This window comes from Euprymna scolopes, chromosome 19 (assembly GCF_053919585.1).
Source record: "Euprymna scolopes isolate OS-2025 chromosome 19, ASM5391958v1, whole genome shotgun sequence".
NCBI lineage: Eukaryota > Metazoa > Mollusca > Cephalopoda > Sepiida > Sepiolidae > Euprymna > Euprymna scolopes.
In genome coordinates this window covers 47581329-47597833 of record NC_136500.1, presented here as the reverse complement: position 1 = coordinate 47597833, position 16505 = coordinate 47581329, and the positions used below count along the sequence as shown (strand labels likewise).

The following is a 16505-nucleotide window of genomic DNA, read 5'->3' as shown; positions in this document are numbered from 1 at the left end:
ATGTACTTTTTGAATAAATAAAGAATTGAAAAAAAAATAGTAAAATAAAGAGGACCTTTTATAAGTGCAATAAAAAAAAAAAAATAAAGAAAAGTATGTCCAAGGATGGAATACTGTTGCCATATCTGGGCAGGAGCTGCTAAAAACAGCCTATCCTGCCTTTATCTTAAAATTTGGAATATAGACTTTTTTTGTCTTTTATATATATAATAATAATAATGCACAATCACATAATAATTATATTGATACACTGATTCTCATAGATCATCAAAGTGAAGCAATGTTGATTTTGGTCAGTACCAGACGGGTGACTATTTGGAAATACTAGGTACTGCATGTGGAAAGACAGTGACACCTACCTGCAAAAAGCTGCAAAGCTAACATTGTCATCTCCTTTGACTGGGATATACATGCAACTTGGAACCACTTGTAGATTTAAGAAATTACCAAAGTTAAGCAACATTTAGTTTGATCAATACCAGATAGGTGACCATTACTAGGTGTTTTATGTTGCATGTATCCAGGTAAGCAAGTATGTATAATACTTCAGAAATATGAACCCCTCTGCATTGTATAGCTCTATGTCACTCTTGGGCAAGGTGTAACACCTATTAGCTCTCTTGAAGAGCCCATACAGGAGAGGGGTAGATGGAGTTCCTCGGTCAAGGCAATACATTTGGGAAAGGTGGGCTCAGTTGAAAAACCAAAACAGAGAGAGGAAACTCATTGACCCTGTACGACAATCTTCCAGTGATGGTGCCACAAACAAAACCCTCTTTCAGTTTGTCATGTGCCCACATGGAAGTAGTAAGGTTTAAAAAAACTGTCATGAGAATGCTCATATGAATGTGCAACTAGGTCTAACCGAAGATAGCAAAAGATAAAAATAAAATTTCTTGAATCATCCAGGGTGATTGCCACACCAGGTACCAAAGGTAACAAGATTATCCTGGGAATGATCAAAAAACGGCACGATAGTAAATAAGTATTATAACCTAGATTCTAACAAGATGTACATAGATGTCAAATTTCGAATGTGACTACTAGTGTTTTGATAATTTCATGATTGAGACTAAAATTGAAATGGTAAATATTTTTTTTTTTTTTGTGAACGTTAAGACAAAAATACGAAGAAATAATTTGAACGAAAACTATTCTGTGCAAATTAATTACATAAATATAGCTGAAAAAAATTACTTTGAAATAAGGACATTTAATTGTCTGTCACTGAGCGAACGTTCATTAGAAAGGTTTTCCCATATCTTCTGCATAAATTCAGGGACACATAAACCTGCTTCTATGCTGTTTTGATCAAAGGATACAGCTGAAAGATAAAAAGTTTCCTTTTAAATACTATTTTTTCTAGATCTTTTGCATTAAAAATTATAACAAGTTTTGGGGATATGCTTAGTGATGACTGTACGACGGCAGTGTGACAATGTGACAAAGTGTTAATTGTTCCATTCAGAAATATCTACAATAATATTTACCAATGAAAATAAAATGAGAAAAACTATGTTTTTGCCAGGGGTTCTATGAGACCATTAATCTATTTTAAGGGTTTCACACTTAAAAAAAAAAAAAAGGTTGAAAAATGCTGCTTTATATGGAAATGTGTAAAAATGCAGAGAAGTTCTATTTTTATAATATTCTGGAGAAAAGTATGAATCTTTTTCCCCCAACTATGAGTGAAATAGGGGCTTTACTAATTATGCAAGACAAATGAAGGCACTGCAAATGTACAACAAAACATGACAACTGCTTCTCTATGGATGTGATATTTAGGCACACTATTTGAGCAACCTAGGATTTTTATGTTAAGAGCAACAAGAAGTAACCGATTTTAATTTATAGACTGCCATGCTGCTGTTTTTGTTTTGTTTTTTATTGCTAATTTTTTTTTTCAGACTGATGGGTCAAGATTTTGGGGGGGGAATTATAATTTTTTTATATATTTACTTCTCTTTGTCAATTTTTTTTTTGGTAAATATTATGGAAAAAAAAAACACTAAAGAAAACAAAAAACACGATTTTCTAAAAGTAAATAAATACTTTTTTTTTATTATTTAAGAAAACTTAAGCTTAAGCTGTACTCTGTCGGACATTTGTTATACCTTAATTTATCATGCTGAAATAGTAGAGCAACTAGTCTAGGTGAAGAAAAACTTGAAAATAACACTAGTCTTTCTCTGCTGATCTAAGTTCTTGCTTCAATATAAACTCTTCATTATACGGGCACCCTTCCAGAGGATAATCATTGTCTCCCAAAATAGGAACAAGCCAACAATATATCTCTATTGTAAAAACAGGCGCCAAGCTCATAGACAATGTCCCTATTTATGCATCTTCTTAAGAGAATAAAGTTAGACACAAGGTTGAGTTTAATTGTAGAGAAAATCCAGCTCCTTCCAAAATGAGACACACTGAATTAGGATAAAAATTAAAATTACCTTAATCTAGAAAGATTTCTCCTTTGCTGACAGAGAACAGAAAAGATGAAGTGTAGTATCTTTGCTCTGAACAAAAAGGCTATGTCTGCTATATGATAAACAAAAAAACTCTGAAATAACACTAGTCTCTCTCCACTTATCTCAGCATTCCCCTAGCCAGTCTTGGGTCACTCCCATGCCACTGAACTTAAGCAATTACTGTATGCATGGCATAGTTATGTTGATAAACCAATTCTTGATAGATCGCCATAGTTAAGCAACATTGAGTCTGGTCAGTACTGGATGAATGACCATTTGGAAATACTAGGTGCTGTATGTAGGAGAACCTTGACACTTCCCTGCAATAACTGCAAAAACCTAATGTCACTAGTTTATTGGGATATGCATGCGACTTGTGACTTTAATATTCAGAGGAGGCCAGTTGAATCGGCCTAGAGTGAATGTCGTGCATGTATTTTTTTTTTAAGCAACAGCACATCAAAAAAAAAAAAACGCAATCAGAATTTGCGCAACACTTGTTTCACTATAGGCTCCTCAATTATCAGATTGTTATCTCAACTATCTATTGTTTCTTTACACAACAGGCAATACAATACATATAGGTGATGGCTTCTATAGGCAGCAATGCATTTGCCTCGGGTCAGTTCTAGTCTTAAATATTCAATCAATAAATCCAAGCTCGGAAATGAAAAAAAAAAAGAATAAATTGCTTTGGAGTATTTCTATATCTACCTCGGGCGAAAAGGGTGCAAGTGACAGGTCGGTCATTTTATTATTCCATTCACAACATGAAAATCACTTTGTCTGCAAGTTATGTCAGAATTTTAAAAAGAACAGCCACAATTAATTACTTGAAGAAAAATTGTTTTTTGTTGCTGTTAATTTTTAAATTAAAATGTCCTCAAAAAATACATTGCAAGATCTTTTGGAATAAATCTGTAGAATTTTAGAAGTTTTGGTGTAAAAGAAAATTAGTTGATATTGTCCAGATGAGGTAAATTTTTTTTAATAGATTTTTTTCAGACTGTTGCCCTTCTTCATATTGGTGGTTGGTAGAAAAAACAAGTATGATTGTAACGTCACAAAATAAAACATTTTTACTGGTTTTAAACTTCAATTGTGATTTTGTTTGGAAGGAAAATCCTTTTGTTACAGCAGTGAGCGACAGACCACATGATCGACACTATGGCCAGTGTCAAAATCAAGCACCAAATTCAGACAAAGACAATGAGCAGATGGTCACGATTTGTGCAATGACTCAATAATTAGCGATTCTTAGTTTGTTTGCCATTTTTTTATGTGAATGAGATTGGCTTATAGCCTTTTGTTAGTCAGGAAGGAGATAGTTTTCCATTCTCAGTGCAACAGACTCAACCAACTTCACATTCGTCCAATTCAAAGAGCATCTAGTAAAATTATCGAGTTGGTTTGCTTTGGAACATTAAACATAACATAATTACTCCTACCCTATAAGTTACTCTTGAACATTCTCTCGCGGCTGTGCAGTTAGAGGTGGAACTAATTCTTTGCTTTGGAGTTGGACCTTTTTCAAGTTTCAAAAGTAAACGAGACTACACGACTGACACTGCGACCAATGTCCGAATCGAGCACCAAATTCAGATGAAGAGAATAAGTGCTCGATTTCGTTCTGTACAGTGAACACGCATATCTTTCATGGTTGTGAATCAAAGACCCTGAGAGCTGAATATATAGAGTGGAAAAAAGATACAAAGTATCTCAGTATAAGCATAACCTCTGCCAATATCTAATACATAAAATAAAGTTAAATGACCAAAGTTAATGACATTAAGCCAGGACAGTACTAAATGGATGACTATACTTTGCTACTGTAATTAAGTAGTGCCAATTCAGGAGAAATCGGGTTGGGATTGCACAACTCTTGCTTAACAGTTACACATGCAGCAACTGTTACAGGGAATACTTATTGTCTCTCAAGATGGAACAGAGACCATGTGTTCTATAGCAGTGTGTATATATATATATGTGTGTGTGTGTTTAAATTTGTGTATCATCAAGTGATTAGATTGTATGAAAGTGTATATACATGTCACAGCCATCTATATGATGTGTATATGTGTGTCCGTCAATTACCGTCTAAGCACTGTGATTGGCTAATCTAGAGTTTGCTGTGTGTGCATGTACATTTAAATACAGCTTATGATGAGACGAGACATACATAAATACCTTTACAACACAAAGGATGAATAACACTTATTTGGGGTTTCAACATCTGGCCAATCGGGAACATATCTGGTCCATCTTTGTTCTTGATTTGACGGATCCTCAGAAAAGCTGCAAATGAAGATTCATACAACTCAAAGTCTTGGTGGTATTTACAGAAGCTTTATTCATTGGAAAGCTGTAACGTTGGTCGTAGATTCTTACTAATGCAATTTCTGACCCCCTCAATTCAGAAACATCATGATTTGAAGACCGTCTGTCCCTCTCTTGACTTGACTGACTCAACTAATTTCCACATATCTCAAAAAGATCATCTCCTCTTCTACATGACGTTATTAGCATACGTCACTAAGATAATCACCTAATGTTTTATGTGATTATTTCTAAGTTGTCAACTAAATTGACATAACATTTTTAAATTATATTCATAATTTCATGTAAATATTTATTCTAAATATTTTAATTATTCTTGAGCACATTTTAGTCGACAAAACTTTTTGGCTTGAATAATCATAGTAATCGTTTACTAGCACACCTTCGGCGTTGCCCTGTCATGCTAATATAATACTGCACATGAGCAAGTGGAAGTCAGTCTCCTCAATTTTTTTCATTGATAGATTTCTTTCTACAAAATCAATATTTGATTCAGAATATTCATTTTTGTTCCAAACTAAGAGCAGTTACTCTTGTTTATTTTTTTTTTTTTAGTGAATTATTGCAATATGTTATTAAGATCAATAAAATGTGATGCGAGTAAATTTCTCCCTTCACCCAATATCTTCTGTTAAAATTATTTTAATAGGGAAAATGAGAAAATGATGTGAGTTTGTATTCATTGATATAGAGTTACTACCCTTTGTTTGGAACAAAAATTAATATTTTGAAGAAAAGGTATAATTTAAAAGACAGTAAAAACAAATTGCAGGCAAATTATATTATTTTGTAATTTTTGATAGAAATTTGTTTTTTGGCTGCGTTCATTTTTGAATGGATGCAGCCAGAAAACAAATTTCCAGTTTTTCCAACATTTTTCATTATTAGTCACTGCATTTTGTGATCAAGAGTGGAGGACCGCTTGAAATATTAAAAAAATAAAATATTAAATATCAAAATCAAAACATCAAAAAGAAAGAAATAGCGACAGCTAAGAGAGAATTTACTGAAACCACTAAAAAACGTATCGAAGCACAGAAATTAGGAACCCGCGACTTCTGGAAAATCTACAACAGTTTAGTAAATAATGGGCAATCAACAATTCCCCCACTATCCAACAATCATGAGGTTGTTTGCTCTGCAACTGAGAAGGCTAATATGCTTGCCAGACGGTTTGCCTCCAACTCCTCACTGGACCCTGCCAACCACCCCCTCCCTGACTTTCCTTTGCGGACAGACGCCACACTAGACGATCTGAAAATCACCCCTTCTAAGGTGCATGCTATCATCAGAAATCTTGACACTGCAAAAGCATGTGGACCTGATCTCATCCCGGCTGTGCTATTAAAAAAGTACTCTGCCGAAGTAGCTCCAGTTCTCTCCAAACTTTACGACAAATACCTTAATAAATCTTGCTTTCCTGCCTGCTGGAAAACTGCTTCTGTAGTACCAGTTTTCAAGAATTCTGGCGAAAGAACTGACCCATTAAATTATCACCCCATTAGCTTCCTACTTTTCATCAAAATATTTGAGACCTTAATTAACCAAGCTCTAGTCCATCACCTTACAGATGCTAAACTTTTGACTGACCAACAATATGGATTAAGGCCAGCCCGTTCCACAGCAGACATCCTCACTGTAATCTCAGAAAGTATATACCAGTCACTGGACAAAGCAGAGGAGGGTAGAGCGGTAGCTCTAGATATATCTAAGGCTTCTGACAGGGTATGGCATGAAGGTCTTCTTAGGAAAATTAAATCATATGGTATCACTGGAAGAATACACAACAAATAAATCCTTCTTAGATAAGAGAAAAATCCAGGTTATCCTCAATGGTCGTACATCTAAACAATATGATATAAATGCAGGAGTGCCTCAGGGATCTATCCTTGGACCTCTGTTATTCCTAATATTCATAAATGACCACCCTGTTTGGGGTGAAAATGTAATTAAAAAAATTTTTTTTTTTTAAATAAATGTGATTCAATTGCCGTTTTGAACCATTCAGTGGTCTCATTTGCGCACTGTTCGGCAGGAAGAGAAAAGATATTTCCCTATGAGGCATCTCTGATGAGATCCCTGATGGCTTTCCAGTCAGCCTTTTTATAATATCTCGTTGTTTTGAGCAATGGCTCTACAGTTTTGGCTCTAGAGTTTGGTGCGATTTCGGCCATTATCATTGCATGATCAGCATTCCCAAGTGAGTTGTGATAATTCGTTATAAAATCATCAGGAACTGTGGTCAGAAACAGATAAAGAAGTGAAGCATGTTGGTTTTGCTAATCTGGGAAACGGGTTGGAAACATAACCATCCATGACAAGGAATGAGATATAGAAAAGCTATGTGTTGTGCTACCAGTTGTGTCTGTAAGTAGAGAATCGAAGCCAGTTTCTGTGGTGGACATTGAAGTCACCAAATACATGTACTTGTGCACTAGTGTCGAGGGAGAGTGTTGTATCTATGCTATGTTTATCATGGTGCAGTCCTGGGTCGAGGGAGAGTGGTAGAGAAAAAAAAGTAGCTAATGTTATGTTGCATATTAAGTCTAAAGTACAAAGGCTTGATCATCCGATTCTAGGTTTGTTTCACTAGTAAAGGGGAGGGTATTACGAATATAGACTCCAAGTCCATGCATATGTCTGTCAGAGTCCTTACGGCAGAGTGGGAGATATCCAGGCATGTTAAAGTAGTTAGAGGGGATGGAGGAGTGTTATGATGCTATCCTATCAGGCATTATTTCCTTTAGGAGGGTGTAGTGTAATATGTCTTGGTTCTATGAGGATAGCATCCTGTCAGGCATAACCACTTCCTTTCAAGAGGAGAAGGGCAGAATCCTCGCAGAATTTATTTCCTTCTTGGGGGTGGGTAGAATATTTTTTATTAGTAATAACTTATTACTCCCTGGTATTACCTCCTCTGCATGTGTGGGGGAGGTGTATATGTTTGTCATACTATTATCCTCCCAGGATTACCTTCTTCATATTTTAGGAGGGGATGGGAACAGTGCACTATACTACCTATTCTGTTATGTTATCATCCTCTCGATCATTGCCTCTGCCTTTGTAAGGCAGCCGGGGAAGGGGAGTCCTTGGTACCAAAAGAGTACAGTTCATTGTTGAGATGGCTTGTTCCTTGTTGACCGAGTTATATCTAATCCTGTGCAGTTCTAGAAGGTTCACCCTTTATAGTTCTAAGAGGTCTATGCACCCAAGTTTTGATGCCTGTCTTCTTGGTGAAGTAAGTTTATTACTTGTTGCTTGAGGCGCCTTCACCAGAGAATTACAACAGGGTTGACCAGGTGATTTTTATTAAGCCAAAGTACTCCTTTAGGGACGCTGGTTTGACTCTTCCCACCTTCCAATCTTGTGTCACATCTTCCTGGCTTGGGAAAAAAGTAAGTATGTAGTTCATTTACCATTATATCATCCTCCCAGTAGGAGGATATAATATAGTATTCTTTTTGTTTCTATGATACTATCCTCACATGTATTACCTTCTCCTTTCATAGATGGTTTCCTCCCAGGTTTTACTTCCTCTCTTGAGTGATATCTGTTCTGATAACATCCTACCAATCATTACCTTCTCCTTTAGGGTGTGGTACTGTAATATATGTTCGTACATTATGATTCCATTCTGCCAGACATTACAGCTTCCTTTTTCAAAAGGAAGGGAAGAACCCCCCCAGGTTTTATTTTCTCTTTGAGGTTGTGGACATTGCAGTATACTTTTATTTGTCATGATCGATTCCTCTCAAGCATTACCTCTGGTCACATATATTTGCTAGCCATTAATATTGACAGAGTTATTACTCTTTGAGTGCTTCAATAATGAAACCCACTTCCCTCTATCAGGCCACTTGAACAGCAAGAATTTCTTGGGATCTCGAGTTACAGATGAAGTCCTTCATAGGCCACTGCTCATTATGAAGTGCTCACGTGGGTTAACATTTCAAAACATGGCATAATTGGATCGTTTGGGTTTGAGAAAGATGTTGGGACAACAGTGACAGTCAATAAAGTATGCCATCAGCGACATAGCACGCGTTTAAAACATATCTTGTGACATTTATATAAGAATGGACACCAATTTTTTTTTTTTTTTTTTTACATAGAAGTCACTACTTATCAAGGCCCAGAGGCCACTCGAGGATAAGGGTTATTGAGTGTATAGTAGTCAATGGGATAATATCGTAGTAATCATTAGTCATGGAAATTTGGTAAATTGGATTACTTAAGGGGCACGGTTCATCAAGAATTTGTTTATATTGGACTTTAAGACAACCAAATTGTAGTCAGCTGGAAAACAGGCAAACGGAAGAGAGTTCCACAGGCGTTCAGTTCTAAGAAAGAAGCTTTTTTCATGGAATCTACGTTTTGGTTTAGGCACAGATAAAGAGTGGGGGAAATTATTGACAGTGGTTTCAGCTAGACGAATGTTTTTCGTGAAAGTTTGACAAAGGAGGAATCATAGATTGGAGCTCAAACGAGCACTTACTAAATTTCATTGATATCATTTCAGCTATTAGAAAATCCAAAATTTTGATTTTTTTTTGTATGAACGTGTGGATGAAGAAACAGCAGCAGCATTTACTCCAGGCAGGTTGAACCAGCTTCCTTTGAAGGAAAAAAGTCTCATGGAAATATCAAATTCACAAGCAGTTTCTAGGCACATGTATATTCTGGTCAGGAGAGATAGTGTTAGCTGTTTGCAGATCTTGCAGGGAGGTGTTGAGATCCTCCTATGGACAGTACCTGGTATTTTCAAATCGTCACCCATCTGATACTAATCAGGCTCAATGTTGCTTAACTTTTACGATCTAATAGAACTGGCGTGTCCACATGATTATACTGGATACACATATATAAACTTGTAGATGGGTCACCTTCATACTTCCGCCCATTCATGGCTGATTCCCGAGTTTGACGAAAAGCCCCCCCCCCCCAGAGTCCCACAGAAAGATTCTCAAGTTCGATAAAAAAGCTCTGAGTTCAAGATATATACCCGAAGAAGATAGATAGAACATGAAAATAACACTCGAGATGAGAATAGTAGTTCAAAGAACTCAAATAATAAAAATGTGCTTATTTTATCAAAATAATTCTATATAAATAGCTGAGTTTATATATATATATATATATATATATATATATTGGTATATTAAGGCAGCATTTTTTCATTCAAGCAAACATTAAATGCAACGGAGACACTTTGCTTTATGATTCTTTTAATTTTTCGATTTTCCATATAATCTTTTTTGTATCAAAATCAAAAATATTAATAAAAGGCCCATAGTTGGTGCTGTCAGGAGCGCTTTCGATTCGTCCACGAATCATCATCAGGTGTTGAAGTAAAAGTCTGAAGGAGTGAAAATGAGAATTAAAAGTGAAAACTAAAATATACATTAAACGGCGATAAGTTAAAATACATAGAGTCACTGAAAAGGCAATTAAAAATATAGGTCGATTAAAAACACCTGATGATGATTCATGGACGAATCGAAAGTGCTCGTGACAGCAACAACTATGGAACTTTTATTAATATTTTGATACAAAAAATCGAAAAATTAAAAAAAAAAAAAAAAAAAAAAAAGGAATCATCGTTGCATTTAATAATATTTGCTTGAATATATATATATATATATATATATATATATATATATATATATATTAGTACAACCAAACCTAATAAGTAAATGTGTCACTTTGATAAACACAAAAATCTCATGTTTAAAATGTAGTGTCATATTACAAACAATGACACTGACAGGTCGCCCAGCATTACCCAGTCATAAATAATATTTAAAAATGATATTTTAATATATGCAGATTTCGTATTTATTATTACAGAACCAATTTTCTATTAATTATTATATTGTATCAAACAGGGATGCAACACTGTGGCGATGGGACAGGGGTTGGAACTTGGCCAATAGTGAGGAATCTATTAGATTTGAGACTGTTTTGGACCCTGTCTAAAAAGAAGAGACTTATTCCATTGTTTATATTGGTTTTCGAGATGTCATTTTCTCTTCTTTTCTTTAAACAAAAAAAAGTATTCACAGGAGAAACCATTTGAAGGATGCCAACACCAACAGTGGAAGTCATGCTATGGATACAACAGGATTTGAACACGATATGCTGAATTCTCAGTCCAATTGCTATCCACTTCACATCACCCTAACTTTGTATTAGAAAATCAGAATGGATATTCTCTCGATACATAATGCATTGTAATTAGCAACAGTATATAAGATATGATTATGGAATAATATTACTCCCCCCCACACACTCACACATATAAAAGAGTAAGTAATCCTTGCGAGGATAATACTAGAACAGATTACACTACCCCCACCCTAAAAATTAATAAATAGGAGATAATGCCTAGATGTATGGTATCAGAGCAAATAAAACATAATAAACTATCATCCAAAAGGAAGAAGTAATATCCAGAAGGATGTCTCCATGACAACAGGGCAGATACTGCAAGAAGGAGCTGATGGAGTCAGAAATTTCAGAAATATTGATAATTTTATAAAAAATATTCTCAAATTTACTTCATTTTTTGGCAGCCTTGTAACTCTTATTTTGTTCTTTAGTTTTCACAACATCTTGCATGGAAGGTGAGGACTAAAGGACAAAATAAGGAATGCAAGAGTAATGAAGCTGGCAAAAGTAAACCCAAAGTTCACTTTCCGTTCTCTTAAAACCTACTTAATTTCTTTTTTTCTGACAAAGGAGAAAGAATGGCTGTTTTCTGGGTCGGAATCTACCCATCTCACACTTATCGTTGGCTGGTTTTAGATTTTGGAGTAGTATTTTTTTTTAGCTACTGACATTAAGCGGCTTCCTGCCTTGTCTAGAGTGATTTCTATTAAAAAAGAAAAAGAATAAGCGAATAATAAAAAAAAAAAAATTGTTTTGCAGAAGTAATAAAAAGATATAAAAAGGATAATGGAGTTGATTAGAGCTGTACCTACTTTGGAAGTTCTTTTCTCTGATTATGATCTTTAAAGCATCTAGGGACGATTTAAAAAAAATGATGAGGAAGAGATTTTGGGTGACAGAGTGATAAAAATTCTATTGCAAACCTATGTATGACAGACCAGTGACTGAGTCTTTTGCAGAGATGTCTGACTGTATTAAGAAACTAAGATACATCTATTCAATCAAAGTATTTAGTGATTAAAATACGATTTCAAACTCAAGTATGACAGACCAGCAACATTTTATTTTGGATTTTTAGAACTTCCTCAAATCATTATGAAACCTATATATTTGAATAGCTTAGAGTCTGAAGTTGCAAAAGAATGGGCTGATTTGTCTTCTAACTTTAATTATTTCTCAAGATATGTCTGTTTGAAGTTCAACTACAGTGATTTTACCAAGGAGTAAATTTGGGTGCACGTGAAGAATTGCTCAAAATTTCTTCCAGAAACCCCTAAATGTGTCCTATAAGCCCCTTAGATAATGCAAGATTCCCTAAATTTACTTCATTATAAAAAATGGAACATATGAACAAGTTTTTGACCTGTTTTTTTTTCCCCCCCACAAAATTTACCATAAAAATACAAAAATTTGCCCCTGGCCAGTATATTTTAACAAAAGATTGCAAAAAAGCCCCGAGATGAAATTTCTCATACTTCACAAATATGAATCTAGACATAGAGAGCTATCATTGTTATATAGTTGTTTCATTAAAGAGTCTTAGAGAGAGACTATTATAAGTGATGCTTTTTCTTGTGAGAGTTCTTATTAGTAATGATATGAGTCTTAGTGAGAGTTCTTGTCTTATTACATATGATGTTGTATCTTAGAGAGAGAGATGTTGTTGTAATGACATTTTATACACAGACATATAATAACAATACAATTTACCTTTTTGTAGAAATCACAACACAAAGATAAGCTTTATCCAAAACACATGGTGAATTTATTTTCTGACGACCGGTCGACTTCCTCATTAAGAACTCAAAGTTTCACATTTTAGTTTCTGAAGTAACGTCTCGCTTCAGACGTCCGCCTGTCTCTGAGTTTTCTCACTGACTGTCTCTGACTCTCTCCCGACCAACTAACTCCCACCTGCTATATTGAGAACTCCATGCATCCCGGCCACGTGAGCAAAATTCATGTGTCTCAACATGCGCGACTTTGCACGTTTTCGACATTGATTTCCCAATAACCTATTTTCCTTGTTTGTTTCCACAAAGGAATTTAACCTACATATCTAATTTATTTAACTCATATTTTATTATCCACATTCTTTTAACAATTGAATAGTTTATTTATTATTTATTTCATCCGAATTAACAATTTACTGGACATTCCATTTAAACCTATTGTTCTTTAAAACTTATGTCCAGGGTTCGATTTCTGCTTTCTCTTATTTCCATTTTAACTAATCTCTCTATTTTTATACTTACATGAACAGGGGACAGCCCTTATCATGTAACATCATAATCCAATTGGGTGAAAAAAATCCACTCTCGGGAATCATTTTAATTCTAACATACTGAAAAAATTTGAATTTGCCGATTTTTCCATAATTTTGGACAACGCACAATGACTGTTTAAACCATAAATCCAGATAATTCTTGTCATTCTTACTCAAATTTCATCATCCAGACCACTTTTCCTATGTTTTTTAGGGTGCAGAATCCAAATTTGGATTTTAAAAAACCATGAAACTGCAGTTTTCTGGCAAATTCTGATTTTTACCCCTTTTTAAGCTATTTTCAGTTAAATATTGGTCATAAACCAGAAAAAATTCTTGATTTAAAAAAAAAAAATTTATCCATTATTTTCCATTTTTCCATTTTCAATTTTTCTCATTTTCAATTTTCCATTTTTCTCATTTTCAATTTTTCAACATCTCACATTTTCTTTACGATACACAATCATAATGAATGACATGACAAACATTGCTCTCATTGAGATTTTCAAGAACTACAAGAGATCTCGATTCAACAAAGAGCCAGACTTTGATGAAGTTGTGAAACAGGTCTCATCCAAGCTAGAGGTCCCACCTAGTGATAAACTTCTATCTGATATCAAAGTGGTGTTCAAAGACAGTAACAAAACAAGAATCGTTCAGTGCTCAGTTCATCCAGATCATTTGATGAGAAGGTAATGTTCCAATGTCACATCTATGTACCGACGGCAAAGTGTCCTTTTAAGGAAGTCAGTGACAGTCAACAACGCCAACAACTGAGCGACTATATGGATTCAACCAAAGCTGCTGCTGAAGTACAGAACACTTCCCACACCAAAATGTTTGCCTTCGGTCTGAAGAACAAATATCTTCAAAACAAAGAGATTGCTAAAGTGGGATACTCTATCCTACGCAACGAGTCCATCCAAGACCGACATGTTTCATTTGGAGGTTGCATCTGCCATCTATAAGAGTGGCAAAATGACCAAACGGATTTACACAGACTTTCGTTTACTCCTGAAAGATGCTGGAGCTGATGTTCTTCCATCATATGGCAAACTGTTGAAATTTAAGGAGCAGAGGTCAACAGTACAAAAACTTGCAACTCCATACAGTGGTGTGAAGTACCATTGCCTTCAGTGCTTGCAACTTACGTCTGCCAAAATGTTTGCATCACTTCAGTTGCCCGCATTCCTACAACCTCAACTAGATCCAACCAAAAACTGCTCACCCAAGGAATCGATAGTAGTGAATTAAGAGCCAAGATTGATCAACTGGTACTGCACATGGCTGTCATTTTAACCATCATTAACTCAGATAGGAAATTGAAAATTGACTGCTTCAAATAATTTTGTCACGCTACATACCTCCATATTGGTTCAATTCCATGGATTGATATCACTCCAAGTGCTTATATTGTTTTAGGGCACAGTGCTGAGTTAATTGCAGAAAATGGCAACATTGGTCTGCTCAACTATACAGAATCTGGCATTGAGGCAAATAAGTTCCTGTGTCGGTATCGGATAAACATGTCTCGAAAGACAAACTATCAGATTGTATTAACAGACTCTGGGACAAGAATGATCCCATTGTTATGAAGACGAGAACATTCTTACCTTGAATAGTTTTAAAGATACAGGCATTTAAAGTTTGTCCGTAAATGCCTAAATTTTGTCTGTCAGCAAATTTATGATGTTTTGGTTTGTGGACTCTTAAAAAGAACGATTTTTATGTTGAATATCAGCTTTCCAACATCCTATCATGGTATACCCCCCTATTTGATGTCAAAAATGAACTCAAAGAGCTAGAGAAAAAAAAAAAAGAAAAAAGCATAACCACTTACATTATAGGTATACATAGGTAAATGCCCGCTTTTTTTTTTTTTACAAGGTGGTCACCGCTTATCAAGGCCCGGAAGCCACTCAGGGATAAGGGTTATTGTAAGTACAGTACGTTAGTGTGGATATTTAAAGTGTCTACTTAAGGGGGAGGTCCATCAGGAATTTGTTTACGTTGGACTTGAAGATATCCAAGTTGTAGTCAGGAGAGAAGCAGGCAGATGGAACAGAGTTCCACAGGCGTGCACTTCTAAGAAAAAAGCTTTGCTCATGGAATCCATGTTTTGATTTAGGCATAGATAAAGAGTGGGGAAAGTTTTTGACAGTGGATTCAGCTAGACGGGTGTTTTTCGTAAAAGACTGGCGGGGGGGGGGGACCAGAGATTGTAGCACCTGCCATGGAAATAACGATAAAACAAATATAGGCTTGCAACGTCTCTTTTGTGGGAGAGAGGTTGCAGGAAAGAGAAAAGGGCATCCCCCACTAACCCGCGAAGTCTATTTTGTACTCTGTCAAGGCAGGATAGGCTGTTTTTAGCAGCTCCTGCCCAGATATGGCAACAGTATTCCATCCTTGGACGTACTTGGCTTTTATATAGATAGAGAATTGCATCAGTAGTGAGATATCTTCTGGAGCGGTAGAAGGATCCTACCATCTTTCCAGCGACCCTAGAAACAGACTTGATGTACGTGCTCCATTTCAGATCAGGAGTGAAGGTCAAGCCCAGAAGCTTGTCAAAACATGGGGCTTCTCCTAAACGAGAGCCATCCATTTCAATTGATGTCAGATGGGGATCAGGGCGTTGATGATGTAAAGATAGGAGTTTGGTTTTAGATGCATTAAAAGGTAACCAGCTACATCTTCCCCCACTGAACCACTCGTTCGAGATCAGAGGAGAGAGAATCAGAGAGAGCTTTGTCATTTACTGCCTTTGAGGTGTTACCAGAGATCGTCATGTCATCAGCATAGATGTCAACGAATGTTTGTGTTTAGGGAGATCATTGATGTAGATCAGGAAGAGAGTTGGGCCCAGGATGGACCCTTGAGGGACTCCAGCATTAATACTGCAGGCCTCTGATTTTTGTCCATCAACCACTACTCTTCTGAGCCTATCAGATAGAAATGATTTAATGATAGAGAATATTTCCAGTTATGCCGTAGCTGAAGATCTTGTGAAGTAGGCCTTTATGCCATACCTTGTCGAAGGCCTTTGATATGTCAAGAGCAATTGCCCTGGAAAGGAAGACTTTGTCAAGAGATTCACTAATCCTATGAGATATAACCGTTAGCACATCTGCGGTAGATCTTGCAGAACGGAAACCATATTGCGTGTCACTAAGAAGGTTATTTCTGCTGAGGTGGTTGACTATTTCTCTATTTAATATGGATTCCAGCAACTTATTCATAACACACAGGAGACTTATTGGTCT

General features: G+C 35.8%; 1 protein-coding gene across 6 annotated transcripts in view; it reads right to left on the bottom strand.

The window, feature by feature from the left end:
• The window catches only part of LOC145303559 (uncharacterized), a 234580-nt gene that overhangs the window by 74710 nt on the left and 143365 nt on the right, over positions 1 to 16505 (bottom strand). The window lies entirely within an intron of this gene.